The sequence below is a fragment of the Lactuca serriola genome, chromosome 3 (assembly GCF_051521515.1).
Source record: "Lactuca serriola cultivar US96UC23 chromosome 3, Lser_US96UC23_V15, whole genome shotgun sequence".
NCBI lineage: Eukaryota > Viridiplantae > Streptophyta > Magnoliopsida > Asterales > Asteraceae > Lactuca > Lactuca serriola.
In genome coordinates, this window is record NC_136410.1 from 772453 (window position 1) to 795082 (window position 22630).

Sequence of the window (22630 nt, forward strand, 5' to 3'; positions counted from 1 at the left end):
ACGGTGCATGAAATAATAGACTCCATCTCTCTTGGTCTCTAAGTTCTTTTCCATTGCCCTTAAGGCTTCATCCGACCAGTTCTTTGGTTTCAAGGCTTCTAGATGAGCCTCTCTGATTTGAGTGGATAAATGGGAATGGATGGTCATTGTTAGTGCCTTCGTTCTACGACCTGAATACTTTTTTCGGCTGAGGGCATCCTCTACCACGGCTGCCTTGTCAGAATGGTAGCGTATTTCACACTCATAATCACTGAATAGCTTTATCCATCGCCTTTGCCTCATGTTTAAATCTTTATGGTCGAAACATTGATGTAGGCTCTTATGATCGGTAAAGACAATGCACTTGGTTCCGTAGAGATAATGTCTCCGAATCTTGAACGAAAAGACCACTGCTCCCAAATCCAAATCGTGAGTTGTATAATTGACTTCGTGTGCTTTCAACTGCCTTGAGGCATAGGCAATAACCTTTTTTCGCTACATGAGCAGACAACCTAGGCCCTGATTGGATGCATCACAGTAGACCATGAAGTCCTCTGTCCCTTCAGGCAGAGACAAGATAGGTGCGCTGCAAAAGGCCTGCTTCAATGTTAGGAACACAACATCTTGCGTTTCACCCCAACTAAAGGGTACACCTTTCTGATTCAGGGTGGTTAGAGGTTTAGCGATTCTGGAGAAATTCTGGATAAATCTGCGATAATAGCCATCTAGGCCCAAGAATTGACAGATTTTTGTGGGCGTCTTCGATGCTGACCAATTCTCAATCACTTTGATTTTGGAAGGGTCCACGTGTATGCCTTCTTCGCTAACCACGTGACCAAGGAAAGTTACCTTTCGGATCCAGAATTCGCACTTAGAGAATTTTGCATACAATTTCTCCGCCCTTGTCTATGATCTTCCTCGCTTTGGGAATAGACAAGTATATCATCAATGAACACAATTACGAACTTTTCCAGGAAAGGGAGGCACACACGATTCATCAGATCCATGAATACCGCCGGTGCGTTGGTTAAACCTAAGGGCATTACTACAAACTCTTAGTAACCATACCGAGTCCAAAATGTTGTCTTAGGAACATCACTTTCTTGGACTCGTAGCTGATGGTACCCTAATCTTAGGTCTATTTTCGAGAAGTAGCCGGCTCCTTGAAGTTGATCGAAGAGGTCGTCGATTCTGGGTAGGGGATAACGGTTTTTAATTGTAAGCTTGTCCAGTTCGTGATAATCTATGAACATCCGAAAGGATCCATCTTTTTTCTTCACAAACAAGACCGGGTCTCCCCAAGGTGAGGAACTTTGTTTGATGAACCCCTTGTTGAGTAGTTCATTGAGCTGGCTGGATAACTCTCGCATTTCTGCAGGCGCTAGACGGTATGGGGATTTAGCTATGGGGGTAGCTTTGGGGATTAAGTTAATTCGGAACTCGACTTGGCGCTCGAGAGGGATTCCAGGAAGATATTCGGGGAAGACATCAGGAAAGTTGCAGACTTCTAGGATGCTCTCGAGGTCTTTAACTTCCTATTTTTCATCAACGACATGGGCTAGGAATGCATGGCACTCCTTTCGCAGATATTTCTGGGCTTAGATGCATGAAATGATACGAAGGTTTAGGATGATTTATCACCATAAATTATGAGGGCTTCACCAGATGGAAAATTTAAGCGAATGGCTTTTTCATTACAAAGAATATCAGCACGATTGGGGCTCAACCAATCCATGCCAATGTTGACGTCGATGCTTTTTATGGAAACTAACATAAGGTCGATTAGAAAGGAATGATCGTTTAGGGTAAGGGTACAACCTATGAATATGTCGTTAGTGTTCTCTATCTTTCCGTTAGCCATCTCAATAGTGAATGTTTTGGTTAAAGGTTGGGATTTATGCTTGGGAAGATGCATGAATGCATGACTAACAAAACTTCTCTCCCGCAACAGAATCGAAAAGAATGCATGCATGAGAGTTGTTGAGGAGGAACGTACCCGTAAAAACGGTGGGATCAGCAACTGCCTCCTCTTGGCCCAACGCTAGCACTGTCCCTGTGTTGCCAACTATTGCTGCCTTTAGACAATTCCTCTTGAAGTGCCCGATTTCCCCACAGCCATAACATCCTTGACTAACACCCGCTCCAGGAGCTTGATTGGTTGGTTGGGCTGGTGTCTTGCAAAATCGAGTTGTGTGCCCATTCTTGCCACATTTGTTTCATTTCAAATCACGACAGGGTCCATGATGATGAAAATTGCACTTGTCGCACCTTAGCAGAGTACCAGCGTATCTACTGGAAGGTGCTTGAGCTGTAGGGACGGTGGTGGGAGTGGTAGCAGCATGAACTACCACTACTTGATGTTTCTTGGAGGGCTCCTGTGAAGACAGGCCCTTTCGCTTGTTCCAAAACTTCTTTTTCCCACTACTTGCCTTTGGTGGTTCTGGAGCGGCTGCCAGTTCAGCGAGATCAACCCCGTGATCTTTCAAGGTTTGTGCCAGGCACTTGGTGCTATCAAAAGTGTAAGGCTTAGCAGCCAGGACATTTCCTTGAGTTGGGGGAGTCAATCCCTAAATGTTCCTATCTGTTTTCTTGCCTTCCGGGGTGACCATTCCCGGTCAGAGAAGAGCCAGATCGCAGAATCTAGCTATATAGGCGGCAATGTTAGAACCCTTCATTTTCAGGTTCCAAAGCATGTGCTCTAATTTCTGCATCTCGCTCCTTGGGCAGTATTCGGCAAGCATGAGTTCCTTCAAACTCTCCCAACCCATGGCATTCGTTACCGACAGAGTTTGGGATTTGACTCGGCTATTCCACCAAGTCAATGCTCTGTCTGCGAAGGTGTAGGCGGTAAACTTCACCTTGTTTGCCTCAAAACATGCGCATATCTCGAAAATGGATTCGATCTTCTCGAACCATCGGGTTAGGGAAATGACACCTCCATTATCATCGAAGGACTCCTTTTGGTGTCCCTGACCACCCTCAAGATTAAGGGGATGGGTACCACTTCCCAACCGTTTGATCCGCCAGAATTAATCTGCGACATCGTGACAGCCACAGTAGCTGTAACTGCTGCCTGGAACATGGCAGGATCGAACTAGGGAGGTGGAGGCAGCCGAGGGTCGTTGTTCTTCCTGTTGGGTCTCTTCTTGGGAGGCATCTTGTTCTAAAAATAATTAGGAAGAAGAGGATGATAAGTCCCCTAGATTTTAGATTCAAGAGATATGAAACAAGATATATCTCAGCCTGATAGATAAAGTGTTCTACTAAGCGATAAACAAGGAAAGGTTACCAATGCAAGTAAACTATCACTAGAAATAAAAAAGTAGCAACACTTGGAATGAATCTCTACACTGTATTCGTCTCTAGCTAAAATACTCCTATATTATTTTAAGTTGTATGCTTTGTTCTATCGATATCTTGATGTATATAGCTTGGTAAGTTTTAGGCTTGCTGCTACACCACGGTCACTCCCAAACACATGTTGGTCATATCTCAAATAAATATAGTTGATCAGGCTATATTGATCCCAGACATGATTACATAACTATCTAGGTTTAACCGCAATCTCCAACATCCAAATAATGTTGTTTTATTCTACATATGATATTGTTTCTGGTACGTATGTATACTTGTATACTTCTTATAAAATACTTATATTTTAAAAGTATACTTTGAGTTCAGAGAACTTCGGCCCCTTAGTTTTTATAGTTGTATACCATGTAAGGTTCGGTATACTTAGTTCACTATAAACAATAGCTCTGATACCAATCTGTCACACCCCAAACCGGAACGGTGGAAACGTTCAGGGGTGGAGGACGTCATGTATAGTATCAAAACAATTGAGTCAGAGTAATCAAAGTAAACACAACCATTACATTGAATATATAAAAAAGTATTTACATCTGTTTGCTTCATATTTTTATACATCAAAAGTAGCAAAAGAAAGACGAGACTCTATACGCTCCGTCTTCTCAAAAGTCTACCGAGGTACCTGTCTACTAATTTCCTGAGAATACAAGCGATTTTTAAAAGAGTATCAGCATAAAGCTGGTGAGTTCATAAGCATGTTTTAGTAATGAAAACCTGTTGGTGAATCTGTGAATAAGTTCGTACGTTCCAAGAAAATCCAATATTTTCTTTAGTAAAAACATGATAATACCAGCTCCTTCTATGATCACTTAGTTCATACAGGCCAAGTATAAACCAATATCGAACGGACAGTTGATTATGTGGATCTGCCCTAAGCCCACAACCAAACAAGGAACAGAAAATAAGGTGGAAACCAAACATTCCACAGTCTATCGAATATTCTTCATACATAGCCCTCACGTATAAACTAAGGAATTATAGAATTAACCAAGATTGTTTGTTACTGTATCCTGTTGTAGTATATGAAACATATTAGTTTTTATGCTTGGTTACTACTAGATGTATTGTATGATGAATTCTGTGTGAAAACCTTCATATAGAATGCTCTGTATGAAAAACCCTGGCTACCACCAGTATGTATAGAAATTTAATTATTTAAAATAAAACTGAGTATTGTATCCCTGGAATCCTTCAATGTAATGAATAGTAGTTCCATTAATTAAAATAAAACTATGAAGACTGAAATTTCATAAACACCATTAGTTTATACTATTGTGAGTCGTATAACCATGCTTGATATGACCTAGTGACCTTTACGACGTTCTTCAAGTGTCGGTTAAATGACATTTGTCACCTCAGGCATGCCTGCCTAACTGTAGCTAGCAGTTCAGGTGTGGGATTGTCAGTCCCGAGTAGATCTATTCACAAATCTCACGCTCTCCCTCCAGGAGACTCTGGTTATACTATGATAGGATTTAGTTATGTACCCCAAAAGGGTACAATTGAAGTAGTGTTTCACAACCCTATATTAACTAGTTTACGTGTAGTGTAGTGTTGTCTTGTACTTGAATTTGTATGTATGTCTTGTAGAGCAAAAATAATTATATTAGTATTGTACTCTTGTAATCGGATAGTAGTGTTGTATACCATAAGCTATATTTACTTTAGTTTATAAGTTTTTATGGTGTAAGGTTCTTGTATTTGTAAAACCATGTATTGAATCCCAAACTATACCTATTATAGTTTTGTATGTATAACATGTAGTGTACTGAAAACCTTGCGATCATCGATGTATATTGAAAACCGCCTTCATGCTCAACATGTTACATAAGGGATCAAATATATAAATATTTTTATAAAGTGTAGTGATTCTTTAGCTTATACTTGCAAAAGTCTTTAAGTCAACAGAAATTATTGTATAAAAGCACAGAACCTGTAACACCCCGAGTTCAGAAGTGTAGGTTCAGGGTTCTTAGTGTATATAAGGAAGGTCGACTCGGCGAGTCAATGGATGAAATCGGCGAGTCGAGTCTCGTTTCTGGTCACGTGTTAAGTGACCGACTCAGCGAGTCGGCAGTTGGACTCGGCGAGTTGATGTTGGGATGAGAAAAACCCTAATCTGGGGGTTGTGCCCTATATAAAGAACATAACATCCCTTCTTCATCCTCCTTACCACCCTTGAGAGCCTACAAACCCTAGAAATCGAGTGGATCACCATGGATAGAGAGATTGAAGCTTTGGAAGGGGGATCTTGAAAGAGAACTTGAAGAGCAAGGGGATTACAACAAGGGAGGGACTTAGATCCGAGATCTAATCCAGTGGAAGCTTGTATTGGAGGTAATAATCTGTTCGTGAAGCTCTTGTGTACCTAGATCTATCATTTGTGGGGTTTTGGGGCATAAATAAGGTCCATCTCGAATTTGGAGTTAGATATGAGGATGCCACCTCAGATCTAGGCTGGTAATGATCCAAGAAGCCATAAATTCTATGCCCATGAGTTTTTGGTGAAGTTCCTTTGTCCCAAACTCTAGCCCTAGTGTGTTTTGAGTTTATATCTTCTTGATATCACGTAAAGTTTGCAACTTTACATGAGGGATAGTTGGTAGAAGGATAGATCTATGGATTTGAGCCCCAGCATGGCTTAAAAATCCACTGCATGGGTTAAGAGCTGGAGATACTCGGCGAGTCGCATGGGTGGACTCGGCGAGTTGGATGAAGATAGGCAGGAACTCGACGAGTTGGAAGAACAACTCGGCGAGTCTGTTGAATGATGCCTTGGACTCGGCAAGTCTGTTCTTAGACTCGGCGAGTCTGGTCGGGGAATCCTAACTTTTTTTGGTTAAGTCGTGAATCGGTGAGTCGAAGGATGACTCGGTGAGTTGAGCATGAAGGGACTCAGAGTTTGTGAGACTCGACGAGTCTTGGGGCGACTCGGCAAGTTGGATCGCGATATGGGAGTTTTCAGAACATAGGGACTCGACAAGTTAGCGAGCTGACTCGGCGAGTAGAGTCAGTCAGGAAGTTTGACTTTGACTTTGACCAAGAGTTGATCAGTTGACTTCCAGGGGTATTTTGGTGATTATTGGTATTTATTGAGTTCAGTCTTTTGGTATTGATCAGTGGTGGAGTTCGTATCAGAGGTGGGAACAGCGTGATCTTATCTTTTCAGTCAGCAATTGTGAGGTGAGTTATCCTCACTATATCAACAGGGTCTAAGGCACCAAGGACGGCCCTTTATCGGATTGAAATCCGGGTATCTGTTTGATATATTATTGCTTGTTATGCCTGTATCCTGGTTGATAGGATTGTGTATGTTAGAGACTTGGTGATGTGCATGAAAGTACCCACTAATTTTAATACTTATAACCTAACAAACTTAAACTAACTATGCACTTATAGGCAGTCTACCTAGTCGGATTACAGTATAGCTTGGGTAAGTCGGGTTTCGATCACAGGGAACAGTGTTACTAATTAATCCATTTGCCATCAAATTAACCTAATTGTTAACAAGTTTATAAAGGGTTTTATCTGATTTTACAAGATCAGACAAACTTAACTCAAATTCAATCAATAAGTAAAAGCACACTCTTGTCTAGTTTGAATCCACTTCTTCCTTATGGCTAGCTAATAATTATGGATTATCTAGTTGGTTTTAATTGTATTAGTAATTTAATTCTAACTTTACCAATAATTAACTAATTCATGTCAAACTATGTATGGTCACACACAATTAAACACAGAACCAATTATGAATATGAATATGCTATGTAAGATTTATTATGTAAATGCAATTATGGTCACAATCCACGTTCTCTAACACATCTAAGTTTATTTACTCTAATTACTAACTAAGATTGGTCAATCCTAGCTCTAACAATTTAATGTTCACTAAATCATTAGGTAAACAAGTTCATGCAGTTAATGGTCACTAAGCTACACAGAACATGAAATCAAGCAATTAGAGAAACAAACACAAGCATGCTAGGTAACTATAAATCAAACACAAGCAATTCACCAACTAAATAAATCCATAAAAATTCAGCTATTCATAAGTTGGAAGCTTCATCTAGCTAAACAAGAGTAGCTAGATTCAGCTGCTCATAATAGCAACTAACACACTAACACAAATCAAAGTATAATGAAACATGTTCCTAGTTAACAAATAAATAAACTAAATTATGGACCTTCACTCTTTTGGTGTTGGAAGCCTTTCCCAGAACTTTTCTTTTGCTTAAAATTTCCTTCTGGAACTCCTTTCCCTAGCCAAAAGTCCTTCTTTTTGTAATGGTCGAGGGTGCTTAAATAACCTTAAAAATCCCGCGCCACGTCGTGGATATACATGCCACGACGTGGCCCCCAAGTTATCCGCATCAGGTAAGGTCTCCTTCTCTACGCGATCTTTATCTTCAAGGCTACTCATGCCACGTCGTGTATATCCATGCCACAACGTGGTTTCAGTAATTTCCATGGATTTCTTCATCTCTTGTGTTCCAAGTATCCCATATTCTATAGATTGTCGCTTTTGGTCCCTCTCTTCGAAAATACTTCTAATTGATTGAAAATAACAATTTAAAGTCATAAGTATCATTATTCTAAACATATTATCAACTTATTAATAAAAATGTACTCAAATATTGCCTGAAAATAGGTATAAATATGGCAATATCAAAATACCCCAGACTTAGGCTTTGCTTGCCTTCAAGCAAACTTAAACTTAACCCTTATTTACTAACATCACATAGAATAATCCGATTCTAGTTCAGCCATTATGCCAAGTCCTCAACGAATGCATTTGTGTCTAAAATTTTCTTAAAGTACCCCCATACTTTAAATACTCACAATCTTAATAAACACTCGCCCACTTCTTTCGAACAATGCTCATTTTATGCAACCCTTCGAATCCATCCGCATAAAACCTCCTAACCTCAAGGTGTTTTTGGTTGAGCAACCCAAGCATACATAATCTAGAATTACAATTTATGATACCACTATGGAGCTCTTTGGAATTCTTCATTTCCTTGATAATTTGATCTGTGATTTCTTTGAATTCACCACCTTGTTTGATTTGATTTCTGGTATCTTCAACTTTTTGAATTTCTTGGAATTTTGATCTTTTGATCTTCACTTTAGTTGCTCCAAAATTCTTCAAACTTTTTTTGCAATTCTCTCTCTTTTTTTTACATGTACCTCACTTTTTTCACTCAAAATCCTACATGCTTAAGCAGGGGCGCTCAACCTCAACCTTTATTGGCTAACGATAATAATTTTCCTGGATACATTTCAAGTTTAGTCTGCTAAACATATTGCATCCCTCAAACCAAGCGGGGTTATGTTTTTGTTCCATGATTTCACTAAAATAAGGGAGGCCACAAATGCACTATAACGTGTATTGGCTCAACTAAACATTTGAACTCTTATCGGATCATCCCACATAACACCAGCAACTATAGTTCAAATTATTATTACTATATTCAATTATTAAAATTTTCAATTTTCAAATTTTCTAGTAATTTACTTTTTCTACCCCTACCCCACACTTATTTCATACAATGCCCTCATTGTATGCCTAAAATAAATCAAAATTAAGAAAAAGGGAGAAAAAGGAACAGACTCCCCTGGGATAGTGGTGTAAGCATCTCCAAAAGTGTGGAAAACGTGCATCTCGAACACGGACCTCTCAAAAATATAAAGTTGGTGTAGAACTGGAGGAGTATGTAAATAAACCACGAACATGACTTGAAACTTCAATTCTTCAAAGTGGTTGCAAATATGTAGAAAATGTGGGAAAGTATAAAATGATTCACGTCGTGGCAGATAATGCCACGTCGTGAACTTAGATCAAAACGCGAACAGAAGGCATCTTCAATTCTTCAAACTAGATGAAGGCCACGACGTGGTGTAAGAAGTCCACGTTGCGGAAACTGGACGTCAGGAAAAAAAATGCCTCATTCCTTTAATCGTCCTAGCAGCTTGGCCAGTGTCTTAATGGGTTAAGACTTCTTCTATGTAAATATACTTCCCAACTGTAACCTCTCTCCCTCTAACGTACCCCACACTTATCTTTAATATTGGGTTCCGACTCATGACTTTAACCTTCCTTGACTTGACTAGACAAACACGACTCTTGACTTAACCTTATATGCTTCTGAGAATTCCAATGCTAATCTGAAAAATGGAACAAACCAAAAGAAATAAAAGAGTAACATCATAGTTTAACAAAGTCTTACAAATCAAATCCAAACACTACTTAAAACAAAACAAAAGAAAATAAATAGAACAAAAATCAATCATCATCTCCTTGTCCATGTGCTCCACTTGGTCCTGCCCCCATCATTCTGCGGATTCCAAAGCTCCTCCCATGTTGGGAAATAAGGATAATGTGGTGGCATAGAAGGTGGCCGGGTCACACCCAAATGTGAGTAGATACCCTCAGTAAGTTGGGTGTGATAAATCGCATGCCCCCGGAGGTTATCCAAATAAGTTCCCACCCGACTCTGAAAAGGGTCGGTGGGTACTCCTTGTACCTGCTGTGGACCAGCATGCTCTCTCTCCAACTCTCCCCTAGCTCGAACATTTCTTCGCCTCGGTCTAGCCGGTGGTTGCTGCTCTGGCTGTGCCTCCTCCAGCTCCGCATCTACTGGTGGAATAACAAAACCGCCCCCAACATTCACCACCGCCCGCATAACTCCCAAAACTTGAATGGTTAAATCAGTGTCCGGGAATCGGGTAAGATTCCTCACAAAGTCGTGAGTCAAAATATTATACGACCAAGCAAGGCGAGTAACCAAATGTCCTCCCGTAATCGGACTCCCGGCCCTAGAATTAGCCGCTTTCTTCCCCATGAACCTCGCCAACATATATGGTAAATCACAGCAAACCCCTGGGGTAATAAGACTCCACAGATAGAACAAATTCTGAATAGGAACTTTATCGCCATGATGCTTGTGATTTATAGAAAAAGTAATAAGGCGATGTAGAAATCGGTAAACGGGGTTCCAAATCTATGACTCACTAGAGTCATGAGTATTATACTCGTGGTTGGAAATACTCCGCCAGAACTGGACATCCATAATACCGGGAGTAAAATCCCGAACACACCCATGCAGAAATGGTATGAAGAACGGAGATTGAGTCTCCACTTCCGTGTAAAGTCCCATCCGCCAAGCAAACTCCCGAAGACTACATTCCCTATAAACACCACCCAACCGGAACACAAGTGCCCGGTTATAATTAAAGTCAATGGTACATTCTTTGAATACTACGGTAGAGAAAAACTCCACCGATAACTCCCGGTACACGGGTTCTTGAATTGCAAACAAATTCTGCCACCCATGACAAGTGAAGGAAAAATGATCCCCTTCGTATGTTTTCGTCCAATATCGTTCTAACTCAGCCACCATTCCCACACCACCGAGCCATCCCCAATCGACAATCGGAGCTATCACAAATTCCCTATTGTACAACCATCCCAACCGATTTTCATAGGTAGTCAATAATGGTCGGGGAATGTTTTGTGGAAACCGATACAAAGGATGAATACTCGCCACATCAATTGGATTCTCCTCCTGTGGAACAGCCCTTCTAGGTCCCATTTATGTAAACAACATTAAACCAAAGCAACAAACACCCAAAACATTAAAAAAAAATTAATCTGTTTGCCCAGAAGTCACGACGTGGCATAGCTCGCCACGTCACGCTCGGGACGTGGGTCTAGATCGGTCACTGTATACCTAATTTTAACCAAAAACAATACTTGGGGTTTGCTCCTATGGCTATTCAAAGAACATGCAACCTAAAAACAATAACTAATTTCAATCAATTTCAGCAATGTCATCATTCACATAAACCCTAACCATGAAAGTGTAAAAATTGTAAGCAATAACTACAATTAATAGCCAAAATACATACCAAATGGAGATAGAAGACAAGAACTTCGAAGAATTTGGAAGGCAAATTAAAGAAATCGGTTGTGGGGACCCTTTTGTTTCCATTTGTGAGGCAGTGAGCAAATGAGGAACATTCGTTTGGTCAAAAGGTTTAAGAAATGGTCCCCCCCCCCCTGATTTTTTAAAGGCCACGTCGTGGCATGCTTTTACCACGTCGTGGCATGCTTTTACCACGTCGTGGATTTCAAAAATAACATAATTTGTTAAAAAAATTTTATCTTATCCCCGTAATTGCTCTGTAACCACGTCGTGGCACTAACAGACCACGACGTGGCATATGTCTGATCGCAAAAAATGAGTAATATCACACATTTTAACAAACTACTTTGCATTCCATTTATTAATTAAAGTACCCCACAGCTAATTTTACCAAGTATTAGTTATTAGACGATGAGTTGATACGTTGAATCTTCTAAAGAGTCCATCACCAGCTGGACGGCGCTTCTTTTTCTTGGAGTCTTGAGCTGGACTTCGTGCCTCCTACGTTGAATCTTCTGAAGAGTCCATCACCAGTTGGACCTTTTGTTCCTTGAAACGCCTCTTGTAAGCTTGCACACGTCTTTTGTACGCCTTCTTCGAATTTTCCTTTTTTTTCTTGACTTCATCTACATCGAACTTGCGTTTAATCCCTTGAGTCTTTAATTTTTCTTCACTCTTCAGCTCCATACCACTTGTCTCTTCCTTCACCATTTGCCTTGTCACCTTTGAAGTAACCTCTTCTTCATCACTTGTCATTTCATCATCTTCTTTGCTCACCCAAGAAGGTGGACTCTTGTAAGCAATGACTTCAACTAAATAGGGAATAGATGCTCTTGGTTTTGTTCTTTTGACTTGATGAAATGTCTTGATCTCTTCTTCCATAAGCTTTTCTAGTTCTTTTAGTTCATTATCTTCATTGATTGTGAACACCTCTTCGTTAACATGATTCCTTTGGAAGCCATCTTCTATCCCAAAAACTTCTTTTTCATCTCCAACCCTCAAAGTGAGCTTAGACTCATGAATATCAACAAGAGCTCCAGCAGTGTTAAGCAATGGACGACCAAGGATAATTGGAACATCGGGGTCTTCCTTCATATCCAACACTACAAAATCTATTGGAAAAACAAATTTTCCAATTTTCACCAAAATATCCTCCACGATGCCCCGAGGTTGTGTCAATGAACGGTTCGCCATGTGAATCGTCATTCTTGTAGCCTTTATCTTCTGAATTTCCAACTTTCGATAAAATGAAAAAGGCATCAAATTAATGCTAGCCCCAGAATCGGCTAAAGCATTAACCTTCATTTTGTTACCAAACTCACACGGAAGAGTGAGGCATCCAGGATCCCCCATCTTCTCAGGTAGGGGTGTAAACGAGCCGAGCCGAGCCCGAGCATGACCAAGCTCGAGCTCGGCTCGTTTAATTTGAGGAAGCTCGAGCTCGAGCTCGAGCTCGATTCGAGCCTTAAAATGAAGCTCGAGCTCGGCTCATGAACAATTTAGTGAGCTCGCGAGCCTAATCGAGCCTAAACGAGCCTCTATGTATATATATATATATATATATATATATAGGCTCGTTTAAGCTCGTTTAGGCTCGCGAGCCCCATTAATTGAAGCTCGGCTCGAGCTCATTTAGTAAACGAGCCTCATATCTAGGCTTGAGCTCGGCTCGGGCTCGTTTAATTCGATCTCGAGTCGAGCTTTTAACGAGTCGATCCCGAGTAGCTCACGAGTAGCTCGGCTCACTTACACCCCTATTCTCAGGTATCTCTCCCAACAAAACTTTTGATCTTTGCTCACTTAGAATCACCTTAGAATTCTTCTTTAATTGGTTACGGGTGTCTATCAAGGCTTCCAGTAAACTTTGATACTCGGGAATTTTGGATAAGGACTCGACAAAGGGAGTATTAATTAGGATTCCCTTCACGTGTTTAAGAAACTCCAGATGCTCTGTCACACCCCAAAACCAAGAACGGCGGAAACGTTCTGTGGCAGAGGACGTCATGTACAGTATCACAACAATGAAAAGTAGTAAACAAGCAACAACATCATCCATTGCATTAATAATATAATTATTATACAAGTGTGTTCTGTCAAATTATAATAGACACTAAAGCATAAATCAAAATGAAAGATGAGTCTTGAACGAGCTCCATCTTCTCTAAACCTTGCATCGGTACCTGTCTATGTTTGACCTGAGGATACAAGTTATTTTGAAAGAGAGTATCAGTTTTAAAGCTGGTGAGATCATAAGTATTTTAGTGTCTTAATTTGTATGTAAGAATTTGTATGTATATGAACTGTACGTATGGAAAATGTATATGAACTGTAAGTATAAAAATGTTTGTAAAACAACTGTAAACGTTTGAAAAACCCTAGAAATCCCTATGATTCCTACTATTATAAAAGAGAGTCTTCTACCAAGACTTAACTGCTCTGAATGTAGTCTTCTACCAAGACCTAACTGTTATGAATGTACGTTTCTTGTAAAAGTGTGTAATTTTCCCAAGTGTAACTATCATTAACAACATATAGTTTTTACCTTTAATGCTTAAGTGAAAAGGTCACTAAATATATGTAAAGGGAAAATTAATGTAGTACTATAGTGTAGTGCTATAAGAACTACTTTTGTACTAACTACCTTAAACCGAATTTATATTAAGGCATCATGTGATTAATTGTACCATACTATCGACTGGTAACAACGACAAAGGTATGATCATAAAAAGAAATGATGTTTGGCACCCGCAAAGCTGCAGGTCTGGCTGTAGCTAGCAGCAAGGTGTAGGATAGTCAATCCAGTATAGATCTATATGCAAACTCATGCTCTCCCTTCAAGAGACTCTGGCTACAATTCGGGCCAGGACATTGAAGTCATGCTCCGACACAGTGGCTCACAATTTGTCAACGTATTCATGTATATGAAATGTACTGAACTGTTCTAGCTGTAATGTATGTGCTCTCTATCTAGCAAGTATAGTAATGTACTGTAATGTTCTAGCTGTAATGTATGTGCTCTCTATCTAGCAAGTATAGTAATGTATTGTAATGTTCTAGCTGTAATGTATGTGCTCTCTATATATCAAGTATTGACTCATGAATGAACTGACTCATTGTATGATATCACGTTCTAGTAATAGTTCTAGTATCTTCCTAAACTACCCCTATGGTAGTTTACTAGTAATCTAACTGGTACGTATGGACATGGATGTATACCCTTGCTATCCAAGGGAATTGGATGTACTGGAAGGACCTTTATGACTATATATGTACACATGATATATAACTAATATTTAAACGACCTTCGAACGGGTACCCGATATCCTACCAGACCACATCTCAAGCGCGAAAAGGAAATAGGGTGGATATCCTTCCTAAGTCTTTTAAACATTTCTTATATATCTATACATATATAGGCATGCAATTGATAATATAAAAGCATAAAATAAGTTTTGGTAAAATCTTTAGAGAGTTTTAAACTACTAAGAAAGATGACTTGATGTCAGTTTGTAAAATGGTTTGAAAACAGTGTATAAGAACAAATATAAGTATAAGGAAAACCTTTGTACATAATTATTATCTAAGAAAAGATCGACTTGATGTCAATCTATAAAGCGGTTTTGAAGGCATGGGTTTGATAAAACATTTAGTATAAAGAAACATTTGTTTGACACACAATTGTAAATAAGTTTGAAATGTAATATACAGAGTAATATGTATAGTCTAATAAAGAGTTTTTAAACACATAAAGTGTTTATGAAAAACATTTGAAGGAAACTGTTTGGTAAAATGGCTAATGAGTAGCTAATCATTTGAATGTTGCTTATTAATCACATGTGATTGATATAATAATTAGCATAATTCTACTTGTATCCCCCCCCCCCATAAAACATTTAAAAACAGTTAAAACATTGATTAAGGGGTATGAACCCACCTGTTGTGGGTGACACGGATGAACCGAAGAGGTAGGACTGCTAGGTGTCAAGTGAAGACTTTAGACACACACAATGGTCCTAACTACATATGAAGACGAAGACATATGTATATAAACAATTAGTGATTATAACACTAATTAAACATGTATAAACATCCTAATGCGAGGAAAACACTTTTGGTCAAGTGTTAGGAGGCTAATGGGTTGCAACAAAGGAGTGCAAGACCTCTTATGGGAGTTTATGGTCAAAAGACCATATATGTTGGAGTTTACGGCCCAGGGGAGTAAAATCCTGGCCGTAAACTCTCAATAGGGTCCCTAAATGAAGCTTTATTTTATTACAACTTAAGTGGTGAAGTGCTTCTAGGCTTAAACAAGTGTTTGGGCTTCTTTTTAACTCCATTTAGTAGTTCACGGCCTTGGGACCACTCCCCCATGAGTTTATGGCCGTAAACTCATGGTAAGGAGTACCATTTGATGTTTTGAGGTTCCTAACACTTCAAAGATACGATCTAAGTTGGGTTCTAGGCATAAGGAAGGAGTTAAGGTGTCATTTGTCCCATTTATAGGGGTTTACGGCCCAAGAACTTGTCTTGGCCGTAAACTCCTTTATCCTTGTGATTCCTTATGTTTTCTAGGCTATAAACACTTTAGGGTACAAGTCTAAATTAGTCTCTTGGCTTAAGGAAGGTTTTTAAGGCATTTTGGCACCTAAACATGGAGTTCACGGCCCAAGAACTTCCTTGGCTGTGAACTCACTTTCACCCTTTGTTTCTAATTGATTTGGTGGTCTAAACATGTATTGGTGGCTTCTACTTTGAGTTCCAAGGCTTTAAGGGACATTGGGCACACTTTTGGCCCTTATAAAGGAGTTTACTCCCCAAGGTGTTCTTGGGAGGTAAACTCACAGATCTTAGTGTTTTGACATGGATTTGATGTTTCTAAACACAATCTAAGCTATATAATACAACTAGATAGAAGTACTCATGATTTGGGATAAAAACCCGAAGATCCGAGAGAGAGAATTCGGCTTTTCTCTAGTTGGAAATGTAACTAATGAATAAATATGGTTCAGATTTCTATATATAGTCCTGAGATTTTTGGCAGAAAATATTTTATTCCCGGAATGAACTCTAATATCATAGAGTATTGGAATAATAGTGTTGCACAAAACCCTAGTGCATCCACTCTCCTGATATCTCCTTAAGTGCTAATCCTGAAATACTCAAACTTATATCCAAAGTCTGGAATTTCACTATAGCTGTTCTAACTTCTATTGGGTTGATATGGTTTGTTAAGAATGGAAATTTCGGGTTGTCACATGCTCTGTTTCCAGTGGACTAAGGGCAGCTTGGGATGGAAACGACAAAGGCGGCTGATAAACAGGAACGGGCTCAGAAACTTTTTGTTCAGACAAGGGCCATGTCGTGGCGCAGCTGTTTCAGCAACCCTTTCACTTTCGAACTTTGGCTTCCTTGGTTTTGGATCGGGCTGTTGTGGTTCTTCTTCTAATGCCTCCAGGAACTCAGAGATGGCCTCTTCTTTAGTGTCTATGGCCATTACATGAAATTGGGTCTTCATTTCAGGATTTTTCGGGGACAACTTTTCATGAACTAGAGTGGCTAGTTGACCAAATTGTACTTCAAGGTTATTGATGGAGGCTTGCTGATTCTTTATTAACATTTGCTGTTCAATAATAGCAGCATCAGTAGCATCGTGTCTCTTTTTCGAAGCTTCCATAAACTTCATCAACATGGTCTCTAGATCGGGTTTCTTCTCAGCTGGTGGCTGATCCTTTTGATAAAAGCCTCGACCTGTCTGCCTATACTTCTCCTCTTTTTCCTTCTTATACTCTTCATATGGCAGCCACTCCTTCCTTGGTTTCCTCGATTCTTCATCAAACTTATCCTCACTAGAGTAGCACACTTGAGACTCTCTGTTCCCAAACTCATCTAAATTGCAGTCCTTGGTCAAGTGTGGACCACTACATCTCTCGCAACCCACTCTTAAGGCATGAATTGACTGGTCCATTTGTGTTATCCTTCGATCCAAATTATTCAGCATAGCCATCACAGCTGCTATTTCTTTAGTTTGGGCCCCTCCACCGCCTTTGATTCCATCTTGCCTAGGGTTGTGGTATTCTCGAGAGTGCTTCACGAATTCTTCAATCAGCTCCTTGACCTCCCCTGGATTTTTCTTTGTCAAAGGTCCTTGAGAGTCAAGGAGTTGTCTCGTTATAACATTGGCCCCATCATAGAAAATCGACATCTCTTGTTGCACATTTAGATCATGCTGAGGGCAATTTTTGAGCAAGCCCTTGTACCGCTCCCATGCTTCGTATAATGACTCCCCCAGCTATTGCTCAAAGTTGGCTATTGCCTTCTTGAGTTTAGCTATCTTGGATGGCAGGCAAAACTGGTCCAGGAATTTCTCACGCATTTGAGCCCAAGTGGTGATTGTACCCGGTGGAAGTGATTTTAGCCACTCTTTAGCAGCTCCCTTGAAAGTAATGGGAAGCATCCTAAGCAAGACTATGTTTCTGTTGACATTTGGGACATTGAAGTAATCCGCAATGTCATTGACTTCATCTAGATGCTTAAAAGCATCCTCATGATCTTTCCCAAAAAATGGGATATCCTTTAGTGCAGTCAAGATGTGCCCCTTCAGCTCGAATGTGGCAGTGGCAGGTATTGCGGATTGGACTAAACCGGGACCCACATCTTCTCGGATCCGATTCTTGTAAGCTCCCATGGACATCTCTTCAATTGCTGCCATCTTGTTCCTTGGCTCGTTCTCGGGTTCGCTCGTATGTTCTTCAAATTCCGACTCGGTATCGTATTCGGATTCGGTTTGGACGGGTATTTGATCCAAGTGTTCAAAATTTCTCTTGTGCGTTGAGGATGTACTTGACTCTCCTGTCTTCTTTCCCGACTTCCTTGAAAATGCTGACTTTAATTCTTGCAGTGGTGTCTTCTTATCAGTCTTCTTGTGACGTGCAGCTTCGGGATCTTCAATTGGTGGCACCAAAGGTGTGGTAGATCCTCTGGTCATGAACTCCTGCAAACTAAACACAAAATACAAAAAAACATAAAACTGAAATAGAAAAATAAACTAAAAACTAAAAACTAAAATTCTCAGAAAACACGTCGTGGCGCGTATCTGGCCATGTCGTGAACTCTGTGAAATTTTTTTTTTACCTTGCTGCAAAATTAACTTTTTGCGGGTTTTACCCCACAAAAAGGATCGATTAACTTAATGCAAATAAATAAGCTAATAAACTAAGCCGTTCCCCGGCAACGGCGCCAAAAACTTGATGTGCACGAAAGTACCCACTAATTTTAATATTTATAACCTAACAAACTTAAACTAACTATGCACTTATATGAAGTGTACCTAGTCGGATTATAGTATAGCTTGGGTAAGTCGGGTGTCGATCACAGGGAACGGTGTTACTAATTAATCTATTTGCCATCAAATTAACCTAATTGTTAACAAGTTTATAAAGGGTTTTATCTGATTTTACAAGATCAGACGAACTTAACTCAAATTCAATCAATAAGTAAAAGCACACTCTTGTCTAGTTTGAATCCACTTCTTCCTTATGGCTAGCTAATAATTATGGATTATCTAGTTGGTTTTAATTGTATTAGTAATTTAATTCTAACTTTACCAATAATTAACTAATTCATGTCAAACTATGTATGGTCACACACAATTAAACACATAACCAATTATGAATATGAATATGCTATGTAAGATTTATTATGTAAACGCAATTATAGTCACAATCCACGTTCTCTAACACAACTAAGTTTATTTACTCTAATTACTAACTAAGATTGGTCAATCCTAGCTCTAACAATTTAATGTTCACTAAATCATTAGGTAAACAAGTTCATGCAGTTAATGGTCACTAAGCTACACAGAACATGAAATCAATCAATTAGAGAAACAAACACAAGCATGCTAGGTAACTATAAATCAAACACAAGCAATTCACCAACTAAATAAATCCATAAAAATCCAGCTATTCATAAGTTGGAAGCTTCATATAGCTAAACAACAGTAGCTAGATTCAGCTGCTCATAATAGCAACTAACACACTAACACAAATCAAAGTATAATGAAACATGTTCCTAGTTAACAAATAAATAAACTAAATTATGGACCTTCACTCTTTTGGTGTTTAAAGCCTTTCCCAGAACTTTTCTTCTGCCTAAAATCGCCTTCTGGAACTCCTTTCTCTAGCCAAAAGTCCTTCTTTTCGTAATGGTCAAGGGTGCTTAAATAACCTTAAAAATCATGCGCCACGTCGTGGATATACATGCCACGACGTGGCCCCCAAGTTATCCGCATCGAGTAAGGTCTCCTTCTCTACGTGATCTTTATCTTCAAGGCTACTCATGCCACGTCGTGGATATCCATGCCACAACGTGGTTTCAGTAATTTCCGTGGATTTCTTCATCTCTTGTGTTCCAAGTCTCCCATGTTCTATAGATTGTTGCTTTTGGTCCCTCTCTTCGAAAATACTTCTAATTGACTGAAAATAACAATTTAAAGTCATAAGTATCATTATTCTAAACATATTATCACCTTATTAATAAAAATGTACTCAAATATTGCCTGAAAATAGGTATAAATATGGCAATATCACCTGGTTAAGGTCGATATCCTGGTATATAGGATGGTGCTATGTTAGAGACCTGGTTAAGGTCGGTATCCTGGTATATAGGATGGTGCTATGTTAGTGACCGGTTAGGTCGGTATCCTGGTTAGGATGTTGTTATGATATGTGATCTGCTAGATCGATTTGATTAGATGTGAATTGTTATATGATTATATGTTTATGTGCACATGGTTGTTGGACTGGGGTTGGGTTGAGGCAGGTCCTGCTTTGTGCTGTAGGTCAACATACCCAGGGCGGACCGGTTAGACCGAAGGCCCGGCGAGCGGTCCAGATAGACTGAAGGCCCAATGCGTGGGGACCAGTCACACTGTAGACTCGGAGGGAGAGTGGACCAGGTGGAGTGAAGCCCCGGTGCGGGCGGACCAGTCACACTGTAGACTCGGAGAGAGAGTGGACTGGGTGGACTGAAGGCCTGGTGCAGGTGGACCAGTCACGCTGTAGACTCGATATGCATGGCTGTTTTGTTTATGATATGATATGTGTATGGTATTGTGGTTGGTATTTTTGGGGTAACTCACTAAGCTTTCGGGCTTACAGTTTCAGTGTATTGTTTCAGGTACTTCAGGAGACCGTGGCAAGGCTAAGGCGTGATCGTACCGCTCCTCAGTTTTATGTTAATGTTTCTGGGATACTATGATAATAAATGAACTGAAAACCTTTTTGTAATAACTTAATGAGTATGGATTGTTTTTTTAAAAAGTTTAAATTGGTTGTAAATTTTCACAGTGTGACAGAACCTGTGTGTTTTACTTCCCCCCCCCCCCCCCGGAAAACATTAAAAACAATAAAATATACGGGTATAAACTCATAGTTGGTTGTTTGAAATGTCGGAAAACGGAACTGGAAATGACCCTTGAGCTATCGTACGCGGGATTAACAGGATCCTTATATCAATTAAATACATATATATATATATATATATATATATATATATATATATATATATATATATATATACATATATTATTACTGAAACCATTAATTATAGTGTTAGAAAAACACTTTTTTCGGTTTTGGAATGTTACCGGGACTCGACTGGAGTGGAAAAGGGGTTTTCAGCTAAGTTCACCACCTAAGGAGGGTTTGCGACCATGAAGGGGGGGGGGGGTGTTTATGGTTCACAAAAACCAAGAGCAAGAGGATGAAGAAGAGAAGAGAAGGAGGTTGCCCAAAATGTGTGGAAACCCTAGAAAGAAGCTTGTCCACGTTTTTGGGGCATAAGGACTCTTTAAATAGTGAGGCTATTAGGGTTATCTAACAAGGAAACCCTAATTTGGATGCTTAAGCCCTAAGCAACTCATGGAATCCTTTCCTTAAGGCCTTGGACAATTTCCAATGGGTTTCCCCATAGAATTCATCCAACCTTATAATGTAAGGCAATCCATAGCCCAATTGCAATTATCTTATAATTACAATTCTAGTACCTTAAGTTTAATTAATCTCTTTTAGTCACAAACTTAATTCTTATTAATTCTTGACTAATATTAATTAAACAATATGATTTCTCCTTTAATATATTATTCCCATAATATATTAAAAAATCATATTTAATCCTTTCTCTCCATAATTCATCCTATCAAGTTGCTTTGGTGAAGACAACCCAAAAGGACCATGCACCATCGGGTCAAGTACATACCAAAATAGTTATGGACTTAGACACTAATCCAACAGTCTCCCACTTGGATAAGTCTAATAACTATTCTGCATATGACTTCAGATCCTGATCTGCAATCGTAGCTTTCCAAAGCCACTGTCAACTCTGATCCTATCAGATACGCGTGTCCTTTAGATAAGGGATCATATATTCCTCCATTCTAGATATCGTATAAGACATGATTTCTAATCATTCTCTCTATACCATTTCTCGACTTCCGATTTATGACGACTGACTAATTGAACAAATCAAATTAGCCCTAGCCCGGACGAGCATTTACGTTTGTCATCACTAAATCATCGAGGGGACCAAAGATATCGCTTTTATCCTACTTTGAATAAAAGGAACGGATAAACTTTGATTCAATGCTCGCTTGCACTTACTCACTGAATCACACACAACAATATGTTTTATAACATCAAGTTACTGGTGTGTTTACATATTATCAATGTGCAACCGATTTGCAAGATACAACTCACACATCTCGGTTTCAAGAATATAAGATGTTATCGTCTCACCAATCACTTGTGATACAATTCATGGAGTGATCCAAGTGAGCGTGGGTTTAATCCAATGCTCAAATCATATTCATAAGCACTCATGAACGTTGCAGCAAACATTTGCTTATGTCTAATACTCTTTAGACAATCCACACACCAATTCATGACAGTCTTTATTCATACCTACTTCCAACATATGAACGACTGTGGCCCGTTCGAATAATTTGACTATTCTAAACCGATTAAATTATTCAGGAAGTCAAAACATGCAAAGTGAAACACAAGGATAATACTAATCCCATATGGCCTCAAACCTTTGAGCATAAATAAAACACCTTTTATTTATCACCATATCGATTACTCATTATTTGTTGTTTCGGGTAATCAACTTCTTACTTGAATTATTACACTTGTCCCATGCTCTTAGCATGCACACAATGTTTACCTATGGTTCTTACTTTGTGAAATAGATCAAATGAACACATTTCCAATCAAACTCATTTCATAACTCCCAATCCTTTTCACAAGTGAAAGAATATCAAATTCTTGCCACTTATAGAATATGCTAGATTCTAACATTTT

At 39.3% G+C, this 22630-nt stretch overlaps 1 non-coding gene across 1 annotated transcript; it reads left to right on the forward strand.

Moving 5' to 3' along the window:
* Nucleotides 1-17491: 17491 nt before the first annotated feature.
* LOC145096587 (small nucleolar RNA R71) lies at nucleotides 17492-17598 on the forward strand. Its single transcript, XR_013703963.1, has one exon. It is a non-coding gene; the product is annotated as a small nucleolar RNA R71 (small nucleolar RNA).
* The last annotated feature ends 5032 nt before the right edge of the window (nucleotides 17599-22630 follow it).